The sequence below is a fragment of the Phalacrocorax carbo genome, chromosome 6, assembly GCF_963921805.1.
Source record: "Phalacrocorax carbo chromosome 6, bPhaCar2.1, whole genome shotgun sequence".
NCBI classification, from domain to species: domain Eukaryota; kingdom Metazoa; phylum Chordata; class Aves; order Suliformes; family Phalacrocoracidae; genus Phalacrocorax; species Phalacrocorax carbo.
The window spans coordinates 715163-732498 of NC_087518.1; the positions used below are offsets into that span (position 1 = coordinate 715163).

The 17336-nt window shown below is 51.6% G+C and overlaps 1 protein-coding gene across 1 annotated transcript in view; it reads left to right on the top strand.

Moving 5' to 3' along the window:
* The window catches only part of PLXND1 (plexin D1), an 86914-nt gene that overhangs the window by 2489 nt on the left and 67089 nt on the right, over positions 1-17336 (top strand). The window lies entirely within an intron of this gene.

Here is a 17336-nt window from a genome sequence, read left to right on the forward strand (position 1 = left end):
AAAGTTTGCCATCGTCACGATTTGTTACCAAGTGGCCGTAAATGTTAATGCCAGATAAAGACCCCCGTTCTCCCTTTCACTAAAGATATGCGAGACTTGGGAAGAAAAGAAGGGGAAAAAAGGGCTGCTTTAACACTGCATTTTCCCTTCCTCTGGGAAGGATGCATAACTCAGCACCATCAAAGATCGTAAAAACATGTTTGGTTTCAAAGGCAAGATAGAGTGTTTGGGCTTGGGCTTCCCTGTGCAATGCCAGTGGCAAAGAGAGAAAGGTTTCCCATGGTAACCGAAGTGCTCAGTGTGGCATCTCCACGCTGTGTTAAAATATGTAGTCTTAATGCACTGGTTCATAGACCTACTCTAGCAAAGTTGAATAGTTTTTTCCCTGATGGCAAAGTACAGGCTGCCTGACAGCCAGGAAATCTGGTAGTTGTCCTGGCTTTTGAGTTAATTCCACAAAGACTTGGTGCGTTGAACACTGGGAGCCCAGTCCTGAAGCCTTGGCATGGTCACAGCTCTCAGAGGAGTCACTGGGAGTCGGGAATCCTGTTTACAGGACAGGAAAGCACCCGCAGTTCTCGTTGGCTGTGGTTGAAGCTCAGCATCCCTGCGAATCAGCCTGTCAGCGCCTCCAGGACTGAACCATCTCTACCAGGCAGGTCAAGAGGAGGCTTTGTGGCTGAGGCTTGTGGAGGGTGCCTAAAGAGTTAACAGCCTAGCTGTAACTGAAAGGCATTGGCAGAAAGGCACCTGCTTCCCTTGAGCTTCCTCAGCGCTCCGGGACTGTTGGGAAGATACTGGTTTTTCTGACTTTGTTCAGTAGGGAAAATAATCGTGACTAACACCGGTCTATTAACATTTAAAATACAAAGTGATATATCCAGTAAGGTATTTAGACAGCTAATTCCCTAGTGACGCCAGGGATACTCAGTGCAGAAATGAGATTTCACTCAATCTTTGGGTCTGGCCTGTAACGCTGTTCCGCTGTGAAGCGGCTCCTGGTAGCCGTCCTCTCTGAGCGCTCCTGGGTAGGCGAGGAGGTGACGAGGAGTGTGTTGTCAGTTGATGCCACAAAGGCAGGCCATGAAGGATGACCGTGCTCTTGGAGGGCTAAGCAATAAGGGACGTGATGGTGAGAGGAGCAAGCTAGAAATCACCGAGCCTCTCCAATCCTGTAGACATCAGTAGAAACCCTTCATGTTTACTGTTGTGTCGAGATCAGGCTTTTTACCTGGAGACAGCAGTATGGCTGGCGGTTATATAGGTTGGACGGGGAAAACCAGGTTCTAGCTGCGACACTGCTGCTGTGTCGCTGTCCTTGACCCAGTCATTTAGCCCTAGGTGCCTCAGTTTCCTGATTTGCTGCATACTCCTGTATTTCTTACTATTATACAGAAACCGAACTCCCATTTACCATAAGATTACATTTGTAAAGCTGCTTTGAGATCCTTTGATGCCTAGTACAGCAGCATACAAATGAAGCATACTGTTAATATTCGTTCATGCCTAATATTTCTACACTTCCTATATATTTGACGCATATTCCTCAAAAACTGCCGACCAAACCTGCTGGGAAGCCTTCATATCAGTCAGAAGGAGAGCCTTTTTTTTTTTTTCCTTTTACTTAATCATTAGAATTGCCAACAAGTTAACAAGCTGTTTTCATTTTCAAGTCCCAGAGTGGCAGTGTCAAGAGAAGATTTGTAATATTGTGTTTCTTTGTGCTGCAAAAACCTACCATCCATTTCTACCTTCAAGACGATGAAATACTCTAATACATTTTGTGTCCGAGCCCTGGGAACGCAGCAGGAAAATGTATTAAAGCAGCAGCTGGTTCGGCGGAGCAGATCAGCATCTCGCTGCCTTCCCGTGATGAGCGCCACTTTTCCACCCGTTAGTGGGTTTCCAGGTTTTCTTTCGCCTATGCTTCAGTGATAGGTACTCCGGTATTATGAAAATTGTGGTTCATTAGTTCTTCCTGTGGACTAGGTGGTTGGGTTTTAAGCTCCCTCTGGAAGGAAAAATAAAAACCTAATGATGGCCTGATTCATTCCAAGCGCGCGTTCGGCTGAAGTAGTCGGTTGTTACAAAGACGGAGCACGGGCTGTTAGGCGTAATGCGGTGTGAAAGGAAAATCATTGCCCTCTCGTGTGCTCTTCTGTCTAATTGAATGCTCCTCTCCTGCAGCACTCGGCTGTGACTCAGCCAGGGAGCTGCAGCACTCAGCTGCAGTGATGGGTTTCGGCAGCGGGCCCTCAGTGTGCCGGCCATGCCCGGCTGTCCCCACAGCACCGCTGGGGCACCGCTCGCCAATGAGGGGGGGGCCAGGCTCGTTACCCCTTAGCATCGTGAGAAGAGGTCTGACGGAAGGCTGGCACTGAATGGAGGGGCTTCACCCCCATGCAGGGGAGCGCTCTCGAGCAGTTGCGGTCGGTGTGGTGGCAGCCACTTGTTCGGCTCCCGCCGTGACCACGTGGGACTGGCCATGCAAGGGGCTGTGGAGGGCCAGTGGGGCAGGTGGACCTGGGGAGAGCATGTCTCTGCCAGCTGGCGGGGAGCCTGGGTGGCTGATTAGCCTGTGTCCCCACCGCTGGGTAAGGGGAGTCACCAGCTCGGCCTGGGAACGGCCGTCGCCTTGATGGAAGTGCTAACTTGCAATTAAGCACGTGCTTAACAGCTTTGTGAGATGTGGAGAAAATGTGCAGAGGAGGATGGTCTAGGTCAGGAGTGGAGGCTGGTTGGTTGCTCTCAGTGAGTGTTGCTGAAAAGTCACTTTCTGAGGAGGTGAATTCGCAGCGGCAGCTTAGGAGAAGGAGGATGTATTAGGAAAGGATTTAGTTTGATTGGCTTCTTGTACTGAGAGTGAGTGGGTGAGTGCTAGGATTGCTTTCCCTCAACAGAAATAGCTTTTTATAATGAATTTTTTGTCAAATACTGGGCTGTCTTTGCAACGCATGAAGTTAAAATGAAATACACCAAGTCACTGCTGCGTTTTGCCCACTCAAAGCCCGGGTGGAATTTGGACCTGAGCCCCCAGGCAAGGAAAGGAGTATGAGTGATCTGTAGCAGACTGTCTTTAACATCATTTGCTGCAATGTGCTGACAGAGCTTATCAAAGCCTGAGGACACTGAGTGGGTTTACTTCATACTTGAACTCTTCTGCCCCAGCAGGATCGTGGCCCAATAGGTTTGAAGGTCGCGCCGGCTGCGTGGCTGGAGTGCAGAGCAGCTGTGCTACACCGGAGCCCTTGCAAAGCACGCCAGGCAAGACCCCGTGCCCGGCTTCCCGATGGCCCGAGGAGCAGCCATGCGGGGTGTCCCAGCACCTTCCCCCTTGGCACCACTGAATAAAGGTGGGGGTGGCTGTGCTGCATCACTGCCACATCCCAGCAGAGAGGAGCCCCCATGGCATCCTCTTGCCATCACCCTGTCTCTCGGGCTGGCGTTTGGGGCAGGGGGACAGACCAAATGCCTTTGTGCCGCTCCAATCAGCAGATGCCTTTTTGGCCAGGGAAATGAGGGCAGCTACGGGGCATCCCAGCCCTGCTCTCCGGGCTGCAGCCGCAGCAGAAGGGTAAGCGAACGTGGATTTCCAGGCATCTCTGCAAACCTTCCTGCCCTTGGTGTCCAAACATTGGGTGACGTGGAGGTCCAAGTTTAACACAAAATAAAACACCCTGTGCGACAAACAAGCACGCTTGTGGAAAGGCAGAGTTGGTGACTCCATCCCACGCTCCCAGCTATGCCGGGCATCTCTTCTCATCTTCTGTGGTTTCTGTGCCGAGCTCCATGCTCTCCTAAAAGCTCCTGGAGAGGTAACTGAAGGAGACTTGGATTCATAAGACTTAGATTTCCTAGCCAGGGATCTGCATCTCTCCTGGGAAATGTTTTGGGGTCTGCAACTCAGAAAAGGCTGAAAATCCGGTTCGTTTCCTGTGCTGAAAAACGTAGGCATGGTGGCCTGGGATAATGATGCGTTTCAGCATTAATTCTCAAGTTTCTGGCTCTTGTGGCTTTGTGTCAGATCCTGCATGCTCATTGAACACAGTGTTTTGTGGTGTAACTTTGAGATACCCACCAGTGAGCTTTACTATAACGGGTTGTTAAATAAAATGAACTCCTTGGGTAGACTGTCTAAACAGTCTCAGCATATATGTATGCCTGGGCATAGAAATGTGGTTTGAAACCAGTCAGAAAATGTTCCCAAAGAAAAAAACCCTCATATACACGTGGGAATATGACAAAGCATCTACTTACTCTCCAAATATACTGTGGCATCTCCGTGGGATTGGGTTTTATAGGAGCTGAGTTACTTTGAAGTGTTGTTTTATACTAATTTAGAAATTCCAAACATGAAAATAAATGTGCTCTAACCTTACATCTACTCAAATAAATCCAGAGGATTAGCCACAGAAAGGAAACTGGGAATTTACACTTAATTTGTACATTAAAAATGAGGCAGGATTCTTGCAACAGACTTAATTTCTGCTTTTCACAGACCACGTTGTGTTTGGAGTTGCTAGCACGCGCCTGGAGGTGCGCGTGCCCCGTTACTGCAAAGCTGCTCTGCGCTGTTGCCTTGCCATAATCCGGTTTGCTTCTGGATGTTGTTTTACCAGCAGCGGGAAGTTGGTGTCCCTCGACGCTGCTGTCTGAGGGCTGGGTGGCAAGGGGCTGGTCTGCCCAGGGAGGGGCCAGCAGGACCTGGACCAGCGGTTCAAGCCACAGGCTGAGATTTGCCAGGCTTTGCAAGACTTTGGACTTGGACCCGAGTTCTGTGTACCTGCTCTGTCTCTCACCTGCTATTAGTGAGACGTGGCCAACTGTTGGGTATGCTTCCTTGGGAATTTATGTGGAAATACAACCTTCTGCTTGCAGTCAAGGTGCACGCGGGCAGCTGGGAGCAAAGAGCAGGAGCCGTGTGAATCTAGTCCTTCCTGGGAAGGCAGGCTCAGCTCCGTGGGCTGCCTGTGCCTGGGGGCTTTCCCTCTGCCGAGGGCCAGTACAGCCCCAGCACTTAGTGCTGAGCAGGGGAGTCTCTCCAGGAGCGGCTTGGTGCCCCCGAGCTGAAGGTGGGTGGTGGGAACGGGCCTCCTGGGGGCCCTGGGGCTTGCCCCTGCTTTGCATCTCAAGCTCAAACAGATCCCAAATTGCAAAGGGGAATTCAGTCAAAGTGGCAGAAGTTTCTGTGCCTGGAAACCAGAAGTTGTGCTGCTTTAGGTGAGAGAGCAGAAAACGGCTCCTGGCCGTGGCAGAGTGCCTGCCCGCTCCTAGAGCATGGGCCTGTGCCGCTGGCTGGCTGGTGCTGGCTGGCCTGGGCGAGGTGGGCACTGCCCCCCTTTGCAGAGGGGGATACGAGCTGCACCCTTGGGTTTCTGGAGAGCTGTAACCACAGCCGGCTGCACAGACCTTGTTATTCTTGGTAGCTAGAAATTCAGATTAATTTTGAACCATTGAGCTCATGAAATCTCCTGTAACTAAATAATACTTTAGGTGGAAAACAGAAGAAGGAATTTTTTGGCCAAGTCCAGTGTTGCACATTGAGGTAGATCATGGCCAAGGAGGGCATTGGAGCACTCTGAGGTGCTCATACAATCGTACAGAGGTAGTGATCATATCTCGGCAGCAAACCCTTCATTCGGGGGTTTTCAACCACTTTCATTTGTGTAGCCCCAGACGTGTTCCAGGGCCGGTGTGTGGCTCCCACACGTGAACGTGAACCTGCTCCCTGGGAGCCCCGATAGGTGCTAGCTCAGCTGTGGGGTCTTGGTGGGTTGAAATGAAGGGATTTGCTATCTCTTTTCTGGTTTTTCAAAGTCTGTTCTATAGTGATTGAGAAAGAAGATTGGCGCAGCTGAGGGCACCTGGAGATGTGAATAAGGCACCTACAGATGTGGACGGGTGCCTGGGGATGCTGTAAAAACACCTTGCTCCGCCTTGAAAATCCCAGTAGGCGTCTATTTAAACTCACAGGCAACTGCTCCATTGGATGATCTGGTCTGATGACCTCTTCCAGCAAGTTGTTGGAAACATAATAGGTCTGAGCCCCTAGCTGTGGTAATTTAATGCAAACACAGGGCAAGCCTGAACCAGCAGCGGTTGGAAGCAATCAATTATAACCACCTGAGCGCCACCACACGCTACTTACAGCAGCGTGGCTGCGCCTCCCGGCTCAGGCTTGCGCGTGGCACGTGCGAGGGGTCGCCCGCTGCAGCTGGGGGCTCCCCGGCTGCAGGGACTGCGCACCGGCGTGTGACCGCTCCTTGGCGCCAAGGAGGTGATGGACGGGGGTCTGCGCTCTTGACGGGAGGAAGAAATGGCTGCGTGGTCAGGGGCACGTGGTGACACCCGGAGGTGTTGCTGCCTGGGCTGTGCCCCTTGTGCGAGGAGCGACAGGGCCGTGCCTGCGCCGTTGCTGCAGCCCCGCGCACTCGCAGGTCTGTTTGTCATTGTGAACCCTTGGTACAGTGCACCAGTCTGGGCTGGGGAAGTGTTATAGCCCTCTTTTCATGGGGGAAAGTAGGCGGTAAGAGACCGCCTGATCAGTGCATTGTCGTCTCGGTGGGTGGCAGCGCCAGGGTTTGAATTGAGGTCCCGAGTGCTGCTGTGTCACTGTCCCCAGCACACGTGCCCAGGGGCACAGCATGGCGGGGTGTGAGCTGGCCACTGTGTCTGCAGGAGAGACCTGCTTTGCCTTGCCTTTTTTGTATGTGTCTTTGTTTTGGTTTTGTTTTGGTTTGTTTTTTTTTTTGGGTTGGTAAGGAAATTATTACAAGTTCTTGTTTTCTTTTCAAGTTGGGATCTAACACCTTGCAGCAAGTGGAGGAGGTGGGAGACTGTCTACGGCAATCTCCCGCTTTGAGAGACTGGTAGAATTTATTGACGTTTTTGAGCAGAGGGAGCAGTACTAATTTCAAACATCTGGACAGCAGTTCTGCTGGCAGCTGCTGCGCCGGCGGAGCGAGGCCGGCGGGGGCGTGGGACAGCTCACTCCTGAGAAGGCCCATATCAAACAGAGCCTGGATGAGCCCCTGTTAGATGTGGTGCATTGATAGCAGGGCTGATATCAAAGCCCGTGATGATTTTGCGCCGTTACCCGCTGAGCATCAGTGGGACTTGTCCAGTGTGGGGAGCGTTCGCTGTCTCCTCACGCAGATCTGTGCTGGGGGTTGGGATGGGGACGTTCCCACGGATGGGGGGCACACAGGGCCGCGGCATCCTGCAGCAGCAGGGAAGCAGCAGTGATGGCTTGTGGTCTGAGCAGAGCCAATCTGCTTTTGCCTGCCTTGCCAGCCCCCGTGCCTTCCTCTACAGTTCAGGATGCGTTGTTTTTTGGAGGAAGGGACTTACGAGTAAGCGCAGCCTTGCAGGCCAAGGGTGGGACAAGAAGCGCACTGGCTTGGGGTGTTTCTCAGGTAGGCAACAGAATAGGGGTTAACTTGGGTATTCAGGCTTTTTTCCATACTGGGGGTCTCATTCTGCTCTGCCTTCCTCTGAAGGCGGCATGGCCAGAGCTGCGGTGCCCGGGTTTGCTGCCACGTTCCCGAGGGTGCCGCAGCGTGGATGAGCAGTGGCTGCAGGAGCTGCAGGAGGGACACAGCGGGAACTTGGGGCTTGTGGTGGGGCTGCTCAAGTCCAGGGCACAAACCCCAGTTCAAGTCTCAGGCCTCAGTGAAGCTGCAGGCTCCTGTTTGGATCTGTGGCCACCAAACCCATGCTGTCCACTGTGCAAGCGGCTCAGACAGCAGGAGGCAGCCGATGTTGGTCAGCAGCAGTCTGGCCAGGCAGGACCAGCTGCTAGAACAAGGCTGCTCAATTTTTGGGCCTGAACCGTTGGGGGGTCATCACTCTGACAAGATTTCCGCAGCTTATGCGTTGCAACGGGCACTGGAATACAAATCTTTTGATTCTAATGCAGAAGCAAAATTGCCTGAAAGTCTGGATTTTGCAAACACATACCTCTGTTATTTGAAGGAAATTTGGAACTTGTCTTCCTGTCTCTGTCTCACCTCTGTTTAAAGTATTATGCTGCTTTGTACTGCTACCTTCTGGAGCAAAAACCCTTCAGCTATTAGATTTTCATCCCACCATCTGCTGACCACTGCCAACATTCAACAGGTTGTGAGCTGCTGGTGGCCAAAAGCCATCTCTGGTGGATTACCTAATTAAAAGGGGCCATTGAAAACCTGCAATGTTCTAGAAAATGGCTGTGTGTAGTGTGGTCTTTTTAGGAGACTTGGGAAAAGTTTACAGTATAATGATAGCACTTGATGAAGAAGGGGAGATGTGAAAGATAAGGGTTTTTTTTAATGTAATATAAGGTAGCAGTTTCCAAAGTTGTTAGACTCGTGAGTCCCTGTCATCCTTCAGTATATCTCGTAGATCAAGCCCCCAGGGGTGGTGTGCTGTTGCACGTGGTTCCTCGGAGAGCGGTGCACCACCACCCCAGCCCGGGAACCAGCTCATGCAGGCAGTGGGCTCAGGTCAGGCTTCCAGCAATCAGAGCGGCGGGTCATTAAATGGGAAGGAAACTGTGGCTAGATCTCTGCTTGAGGGGACAGACATCCGCATTTGGAGAGCAACTGTCACAGATTATTTCCTCCCCGCAGGTTTTTGTTTGGTTCGAATCGTGGTGTCCCTGGGGTGAGCCAGTGGCTGAAGGCTGGGATGGGTGGAAGTTCCCCTGTATCCCTCCTGGGATTCCCCCTGCCAGGAGAGCGCTCCAGCCGGCGTCCCGGCCGCCTCAGTGCGCTTGGGCTCCCTGAACACAGAAAGGCTTCAGGCTTCGGGGAGGAGCTGGGGTTGCAATGTTACGTCCCTGCGATCACCTAACTGTAGTGTCATTTCTTTGCTGAGATTTGGTACCGCAGCAAGCTGCCAAGTGCAGTGGATCCTTCCAAACAGCTTTGGAAACATCGGTTTCTACAAATCTTGAAGAAGGCAGAGAAAAACCATTCTCCACCATTTAATAAATGGTAGAAAAAAGGAAAGACTTCCTTAGCTTGACCAAATAAGTGCTCAGCTGCTGAATCCAGTAGGACCATTGATTTTTAACAAATTTCAAAATTACTCTGTTGATCCTGATTTTCTAACTGGGGGGAGGGAGGAGGGAGGACCGCCGAAGAGAAGCTGTACAGGTATAATACCGGCAGGTCAGCAAGCCCAGTGCCTTCAGAGAGATGCCTGGAGAATGTGTTTTGCTTCGTACAGGTGCCACCTGCACGAGGAGACTGTGGGTGAGGGCTGGCCGCAGGTCAGAGAAGCCTGCGCTCACGCCTTCATTCTTTGCACTTTTGATAACCATCCATTTAACCTGTTTACTTGGATTTTCTCAGTCCCCAAAATGAGGGCAGAGATCTCTCTCTCATATGTTACAGTGGAGGAAGGGTGCGCCTGTGCGCTGGAGAAGCAGCGCATCTCCCTCGGACCACATCTTTATGCCTTGGTTGCTTCCACATTTGGAGTCCTCAGTTAATGAGCAAAAAGGCTTTTTTTTAACCTTTCCATGCCAAACTACCGCAGCGGGCTGGGAGCCAGGAGCAAGCACTGTTGTTTTGTTTCTGGGCGCGGGTGCTGAGGCTGCTGAGCTGGCGATGCGCGTGGTGGTACCCATGGAGGACACTGTGATGGCATGGCGGTGTGGGGCAGCGCTGCTCTTCAGAGGCAGTTTTTACTGAGGATCCGTAAAAGAAGAGTAGAGTTCTGCTCATTATCTCAGGGCTTAATTGATTTGGCAGAACTAATGAAGAAAATATAGGAAAACATTTACTATAAGCTATTGCTAAATGAAGCAGATTTGAACTGACACATGCAAAAGACCGGTTGTGTTAGGTAAGGAGTTGTTACTTTAATGGATGCTTTTTTCAGCCCAGAATCGCACAGATATGCCTTCAGAGCACTTTGAGCATGTAAAGTGCTAAGTGTTAGTAGTAGCAATAATAAAAAAAATTACTCCCGAAGATTGAGGAGCCAAAGTCACAGTTCACCCAGGACTCCTCCCTGTGGGAAGGAGTTTGAATAGTTTGAGATTGGTTATTGAAGCCAAAGCTCAACATAAATGAGAAACACAGCTTGCGTGGTGGAAGGGGGGGGGCTCTCCCAAGGAAAGAGCAGCTAAGAAAATACAGTCTGAATAAATCAAGCCTCTTACTCCAAACAGTTTTGAGGGGATGCGTTAGCTGGGCTTTCAGAGCAGCGCGAGTGTCCTTGGGACGAGGCGCACTTGGCTGATCCACGCTGCTCCTCGTCCCTGGGGAGCGGGGCAGAGGAGCCGCGTTTCCAACGGGCGTGAATTTAAAGGACATACAAACTCTCACTGCTTAAATGCATGCTATTTTGACTATGACAACCCCTTTGGAGCCTGTTGTTTGTTAATCCCTCTGCCTGCCCATTCCTGGGGGATTTGATTGTATAATCTGAAGTATTGTATTTAATGCAGGATGAAGGCTAACATAATAAGCTTGACCAGCCTTCCTGGCAGCATGAAGGATGTGTAATTTTGGTTAAAAGACTGCTACTTTTTTATATTTCTCTGCTTTGAGCAGTCCCCCGTGCAGTCGCACGTGCTGCTTCAGCTCGCTGCAGGGCGAAGCACTGGCACGTGCCAGACCCCCGGCTTGTGCAGAGCGAGGAAGGGGGACTCGTGCCAGGGCTGCCCAGACCAGGGGGAAGGCGTTTTGGGGGAGGTCTGTGCAGAGCAGGTCCTGCCAGTCTCCTCAACATTGCCCTTGGCTTCCTTGACCAGTAGTTCAGCCTCAGGGTCAGCACGAAGGGTTAGGGCTTGCAGAGCGATGGATGGCCCCGAGTCCGGCCAGTTCCCGCAGGAGGAGGTGGCAGAGGAGTAATCACACTGTCTAGCTGCAGGAGTCCAGCCTTGGTGCTGCTGCTGGAGCTGAGGCTGGAGCCTCCAGGGATTCCTCGGAGCTCTGACATCCTCCCTAACACCCCGAGGAAGGCTCCTGTTATAGACACCTCCCGCCCTTTCCTCCTGCACCTGAAGTGACACGGCGGGAGACGGATGGCTGCAGGAAGCCTGTGTTTGTTCAAGCTGTTGTCAGGCTTTGGCCTCACCCTCACAGACAGACTGGCTTTGCCTACAGCCCGCTGTTCCCTGGTCATTTCACTGTCTTCCCTGAAAGATGGGTTCTTGCAGGCAGCAGCCGAGCAGGCTCATGTGAGGTCTGCCCGGGGCTGCCGCTGCTGAACAGCAGCCAGAGCTTGGGTTTTGACCTCTGAGATGAGGTGTGGTGCTGGGAGCATCTTCTGGAGTTTCAAACCACCTCATCTCTGGTGGTTTGAGGTCAGTGGCTGCAGCAGAGGTGAATGTGTCTGCTGCTGCTTAGGTGCAGCAGCTTGGCCTGACCCAGGCTTGGCCTTGGACTGGCTGGAGATCTGTGTCTGTGCAGACTCACTGGAAACAGTCCTCATTTGCTTTCAGGGGGCTGGTGGGCTCAGCCTGTCAGGTCAGCTCTGGCCCCGAGTCCGGCTTCAGGCTCGCGGTCTGCCGAGCCCGTCAGCTCGTAACGGCGAGCGCCTCGGCCGCTGCCGAGAGCTCAGAAATCAGTGAAGGGCAGGACAAGTGGTGCAGGCACCCAGGGCTGCCGGGCATCTTGTGCCTCTGATTGTGCAGGTTCCTGAGTAATACACTTGCAGCACAGAACGGGTCTGAGGTGATGAAAAGTCACAGGAGAACCACTTGTCTGCACAGTGCTTGCAGTGCCCTGCCTTCCCAAAGGCCGTTGATCCTGTGCTCGCTGGGCTTCACTCCGGTTTGCTCTGCCCACTTCGTGTGCGGGACACAAGCCTGAATTCCTCAGTCCTTTTAATGAGGTGAATGTCTCACGTGAAGCTGCTGAGAGTGAATGTCAGGAGCTGGCAGGAAAGAGAAGGGCTGGAGTTGAGAGTAGGGAGAGGGAAGAATGAGTTTTATAAGACAAGGGGAAAAAAGCCTTCCTGTAAAATGAAAAATGAAGATAAGAGACTGAAAAACTGCCAGGCATCAGGAGCTCTGCAGAAGCCAGAGGGATGCTTTTTGGCACAGGGGTGGTGTTTGTCGGTGGTGGAGGTAGGAGCGGGTGCACTGACACGGTCATTTTTGTCTCTGTGCGGCTGATACAGCTGCGCTGCTGGTGCTGCCGGCTGTGGTGTGGTGGATGCGCGTTTGGCTGGGGGCGGTGATTCAGGGGGCTTGGCAGAGGAAATCTGCGGGTAGTTTTTCATAAGCAACTACCCCTCTTCAGCAAGATACTAACTTTCCCAAGCTGGAGGTGGAGGCGATAATCAACCCAGCTATCGCCCGTGCGGGGGCGGGGTGCACGGGGCTGCACGTGGCTCGTGGTTTCCCAGGGCATGAACCAACGCGGAGGTCTGCAGGAGAGGTCCCAAGGGCTCTTGTGCACGCTCGGGAGCGTCTGGGCAGGTCCTGCGGATGCTGAGCGGGCCCCCTGGGACTCTGCCCCACCGCTGTGTTTAGATGCTGTTGGGCTGGAAAAGCCGCTGGCGTGGTGGAGCCAGGGCCGTGGCTCCCCGCGGGTGGGATGTGGCCCAGGTTGCCAGTGAGAGCAGACGGATGGGTGTTTGGACAGCCCGTTACTGTTGTCGCACCGGCGGCCCACAGAGCACCGCGGGCCAGGGCTGGCACTGTGTGAACGTGCAAAGCACAGCAAAACCACTGCTCGCGTGCTCAAGAAACTTGTGGTCTAAGTAAGCAGTGAAACCAGGGTGCAGATCTCATTTTAAGCCTTTTTTAAGGACGGCTGCTGTGCTGGGGGTGTGCTGATTGCTTAGTGTGGATGATTCTCAGGAAAAATTCAATAAGATTGATTATATCAGAGATGCTCAGCCCGAGTGCCTCGACTGACCAAGGGCGCACCTTGATTTGCCTCCCATTATGTAAAAAATACATTGGGAAGTTAGAGGAGCTCTGTGATAATGCCTGCCCTTGCGGCAGCACTACAGTTAGAGACCGCTTACGTCTCAAGTGCCTTAACAGTAGAGTCCTCTTCTGAGGATGACATTTTCCTCCAGGCATCCCAAAAAGCCTGTTTCTGACAGCTCTGGTTGCGACACTCCAGCAGATAAACGCGTGATTGTGTGTACAAACTGCTGCCAGGGCTGGGGGGGGGTCCGGGATGAATGGGCTCTGCCTGGGAGGGGTTTCGTGGCCAGTCTGGGCTCTGCCGGACACAGAGGAGGGCTTGTACTTTCTGTTTTCGTAATGCAGCCAGGATGGCTTGCCACCATCTTTTGCGCTGCCCGTTTTCCTACGGTGCCTATGCAGTATTTCCATGTTGTTTTTTAGCCTCTCTCCACTGTTCAACTTTGAGTCCATGCCCTGCTATTCTCTTCGGACAGTATTCGAATTATTTTGAATGTTCTCTCTGCAATCAGAGATTTCCCTGAGTCATACCTAAATGTTAATAAAAGCCTAACGGTTTATGTTAAGGAAGGCAAGAGATAAGACTAGAGTCCTTTTATCACAGACTTTAATGGCCTGAAAATGTCAGTTGTGTGGGAGCAACTGCCAAATTTTGAGCCTATGAAGATGATGGCTAAGTCCCACAAATCAACAAGTTTGGAGCGGATTATCGGATGCTGGCTGTGTCATTTTCCCAGGACTCCAGGCATGCTAGAAGCCAACGCTTTAATCCGCTCTGATACGACGCATGAAAGGGGCTGGACTCCCTTTCCACTTACCGCTGCTCTGCGAAGCTTTCAGACCCGCTGTAGTAGAGTCAGAAAAGCCTTGCTGAAAGCAAAAGCTGCAGGGCTTTTTTCTGAACTGCAGCCTGCTTTTGATTCAGAAATAAACTCCATCTTTGCTTAAGAACTATTTTTAAGGTCACAAACACAGGATGCAGAAATCAGTACATTTCATGGTTTTCCTGAGTGCTGCCTCACCACTCCTCTTCCTCCTTCTGTTTCCAGCAGACTTCCTTCCCGAAGGGACATCCTGCGTGCCTGCCCCTGGGCCGCAGCGCCCATGGCTGCAGAGCTGTAATGGAAATTCTGGGAAATCACTTTTTTCTGCTCCTTTTAGGCCTGGGATAAAGAACTGAACCCACACCATGAAAATAGCTGAACTCTTGAGCTCTGATGTGGCTGGAAATCTTTTATCTCTGTCCTGCTTTGTTTTTGCAATCATGCTCAGGGGTTAATCTGACTAATCCTCCTCTTAGATGTGGCTCCTTGGTTTGAATTGATTTGCATCACTTGTGAAATTTTGCAAAAATACCAAGAACGCGCTTCTTGCAAGTGTGCAGGGAGGCAGCAGCATTGCTCAGCTGGTGCCCCATGTGCATTGTCTCCAGCTTGTGCCCAAGGTGGCTCTTTGTTAGCATCAAAGTGGCAGAGCCAAATGTTTTGGGTGCAGAAGGATCCGAATCTAGACCCACCCAGTATTTCCGTGAGTTACTGAGTATCCAGAGCATGTAGCAGAAAACTAGTGGCAATACAGTAGGTACCCACAGGGTTGTCTTAAAATGCAGATGATAGAAAGAGATTGGTTTTGGAAGAAAACTTAACGTTTATGCTTTGCCCACTTCAGGGTAGGGCAGTTTGAATTAAGATGAAACAAGATTTAACCCATGGAGAAAGCCTTTTAGCAAACTTTGATTTGTTGTACGATTTCCCAAGCCGCGGTGATTGCCTGGTGCCTGCAGAATGATGTGACTTGGCCGTATCCTGTTTACCATAACGTGGCAGAGTTCTGATGTCCCCTTGGTGCTGTGGTTTAGACAGCAGCAGCGCAGTGTGTCACCCCTCTGAGACCCGAGAGAGGGAAATACCATATGTTTCCTCCTGCCTGTCTGTCGGAAGAGCTGATGTCATTTAAAGAAAGGTGTTTCAGAGGAAGGATGTATGTGGCCAAAATAAATATTGGCCTATGTTAGAATAGTTGCATCCTGTTTACTGTGGAAAACACTTTGTGCTGATATGAGGTCTGAAATGTGTGATTTATACACGGGCAGACGCAGCAGATAGATAAGGAACTTCCTGGGATTTCGGCCACCTGTGAGAAGAAGGCTCCGCGTCCCTCAGGCTGGGAGGCTGCAAAGCTGCTGGCAGGCAAATGCCAGTACCAGCTCCCTGGGCAGCTGCTGCGGAGACGAGGTGCGGAGCATCCCCTGGGCTCCCAGGCAGCCTGAGGTGCCTCTGTGCCTCAGTTTCCCAGCTGGGAGGAGCCTTATGAGCTTCAGGTGGTTAATATTGGTGAAGAGTAATGAAGAGGGGCTAGAAATAATCATCCCCAAGACAAATAAATAAATCCAAGTTCATTTTTAAAGTCCTGGCTCTGAATGGAAGGGACCATTAAATCAGAAACATGAATGGCTTGCCATATTCTCTGTATGGTATAAAGAAGTTGTGTTGCCCAGTTACAGGGGGAAGCATGTGCACTTAAGAATTTGGGCTGCGGTTTTATCTTTTGATAGAATGAAATGCCATAAAACTGCAAAATGCGTTAAGCAAAGTCACTTGCATCCACAACACTTGATCCTTTCGTCTCGGTCCTGTGTGAGCCGAGCTGCAGCTCCGAGCATGTTGCCTCCTGCCTGGCACTCTCTTTAGCAGAGGAAGGTTTTTCAAATCAGTCTTTGTTACTTCATGTCTGATGTGACTGGCAGCAGCATCAGTGGATGTGGGGTCTGGTGTCTGCTGGTGCGCAGGGGACTGAGGTCAGGGTGGTTTCGTGGAGAGAACCCTGTGTGCCTTTTGTGGCAGCACGCTTGCAGTGGTCCAGCAGCAAGGAAACGAGCCCTGCATGGCTCTGCAGAGGCACGCTCCCTCCGGGCAGTGGGAATGAGCCATTCTGCAGAACAGGGGAACTGTCTGCTGTGTGTGCCATTGCACAGAGGATGCTGTGGGTCTGTGACAGCACCAGGTACTCGGGAAGCCAGTGCTCTTTGCTGACCAGCTGCTATGAAAAAGACCGAGAGCTGGCTAACACCTGCAGTTCATGCCCAGGCTGGTGGGGTTTGCTGCTGTCTCCTGTGCAAAGTGGAGGAGGGGGCAGTGCCACGGCCTGTGGTCCCCACGCAGACTGCCCTGCCACGGACCAGCCCCAGCCCCTGCAGAGCGGCCACCAGCCCTGCCGTGGTCCGGTGGGGGGATACCAGCCCTCGCTCCTGGAGAGACAGCCCAGTTGCTTCACAAATTAATTGAGTTTTAGCAAGTTTCTTCCCCATTTTTTTCCAGGGACGTGTTGCTGTAATGTGTCGTTAACCCAAGATGCGTGTCCTCCCGCAAGGGGGGGGGCGGCACAAGGTGGGAGGTGTACCCCAAAGCAGGTCTGAGCACAAGGTCGGAGGGGGGGGTAGTGCTGCCTGGGGCTCATGTGCTCGCTGCAAAGCCTGGAGATTTGCCTAATCTCCTAAATGGGCTGAAGAGGGGCGAGAGCTGAAGATTTAGTCTAGTTCCATTAATGAAATAATAATGATAATAAGGGAATTAAAATACAGGCCCTGGTGTGCTCAGCCCAGGGAGGAAGGAATATGCTAAACAGGCTGGCTGTCAACTTCTCCTGCCTGGCAGAAGCATGTGGTCCAGTTTCTTAACACATACAGCCTCAAATTCCTGCATTTGTTCTGCTTAAATTAGCACTCCTGACGGTTTTTTTGGAAGGAATATCCATGTTATAGCAGAGTTCAGTATGTTGTAAAATGCGCCTAGTTTTAGGGATGTGAGTTGCACTCCGCCAGCGGTCTCTTGTCTAGAGCTTTGTATAAGCGCTTCCCACAATCAGGGCCTTAATTTGGTGTGCTTTCAGGCAGCCTGGAAATACCCACAGTTGTGGCACATCAGCCCTGCAGCTGCGTGCGCACACCCAGGAAGGGTGACGGCGCAATTGCGGCTTCTCTTAAGATGAGCCTGAAATGACACTGTAGATGATGTGGTAATGGCCCTTGAAACATGCCCATCGTTTGAACGGCTTCAGCTGCACCCGCGGCACTTGATAAAAGCTGCTGTAGAAGTGACAGCAGGTGAATTGTCAGCAGTGAGACTGTTGTGATATTCACATGTGGTTGAATCCATCTACATTATCTGAGCAGAAATTATAAGGAGAGTCTCAGAGGATTCAGGGTGAGAGTGGTCATAAATTTTGGGTGCATCTTGGCAGGGTAAGAGGAATATGAAAAATCAGTCCCGTTTTCAAATGCTGCTGTCATGCAGTGACTGTGCTAATTAATTTAGCACAGGATAGTGACGTCTGTTGTCTTGCTTTGGGCCAAATGTGCCAAATGCCTGCTCATAGACAAGGCTCACAGGTGAGGGGTCCTTAACAATTGTCCTCTGCCTTCACCCCATGGCACCTGGTAGCAAATTGGCATGGGAGCCTC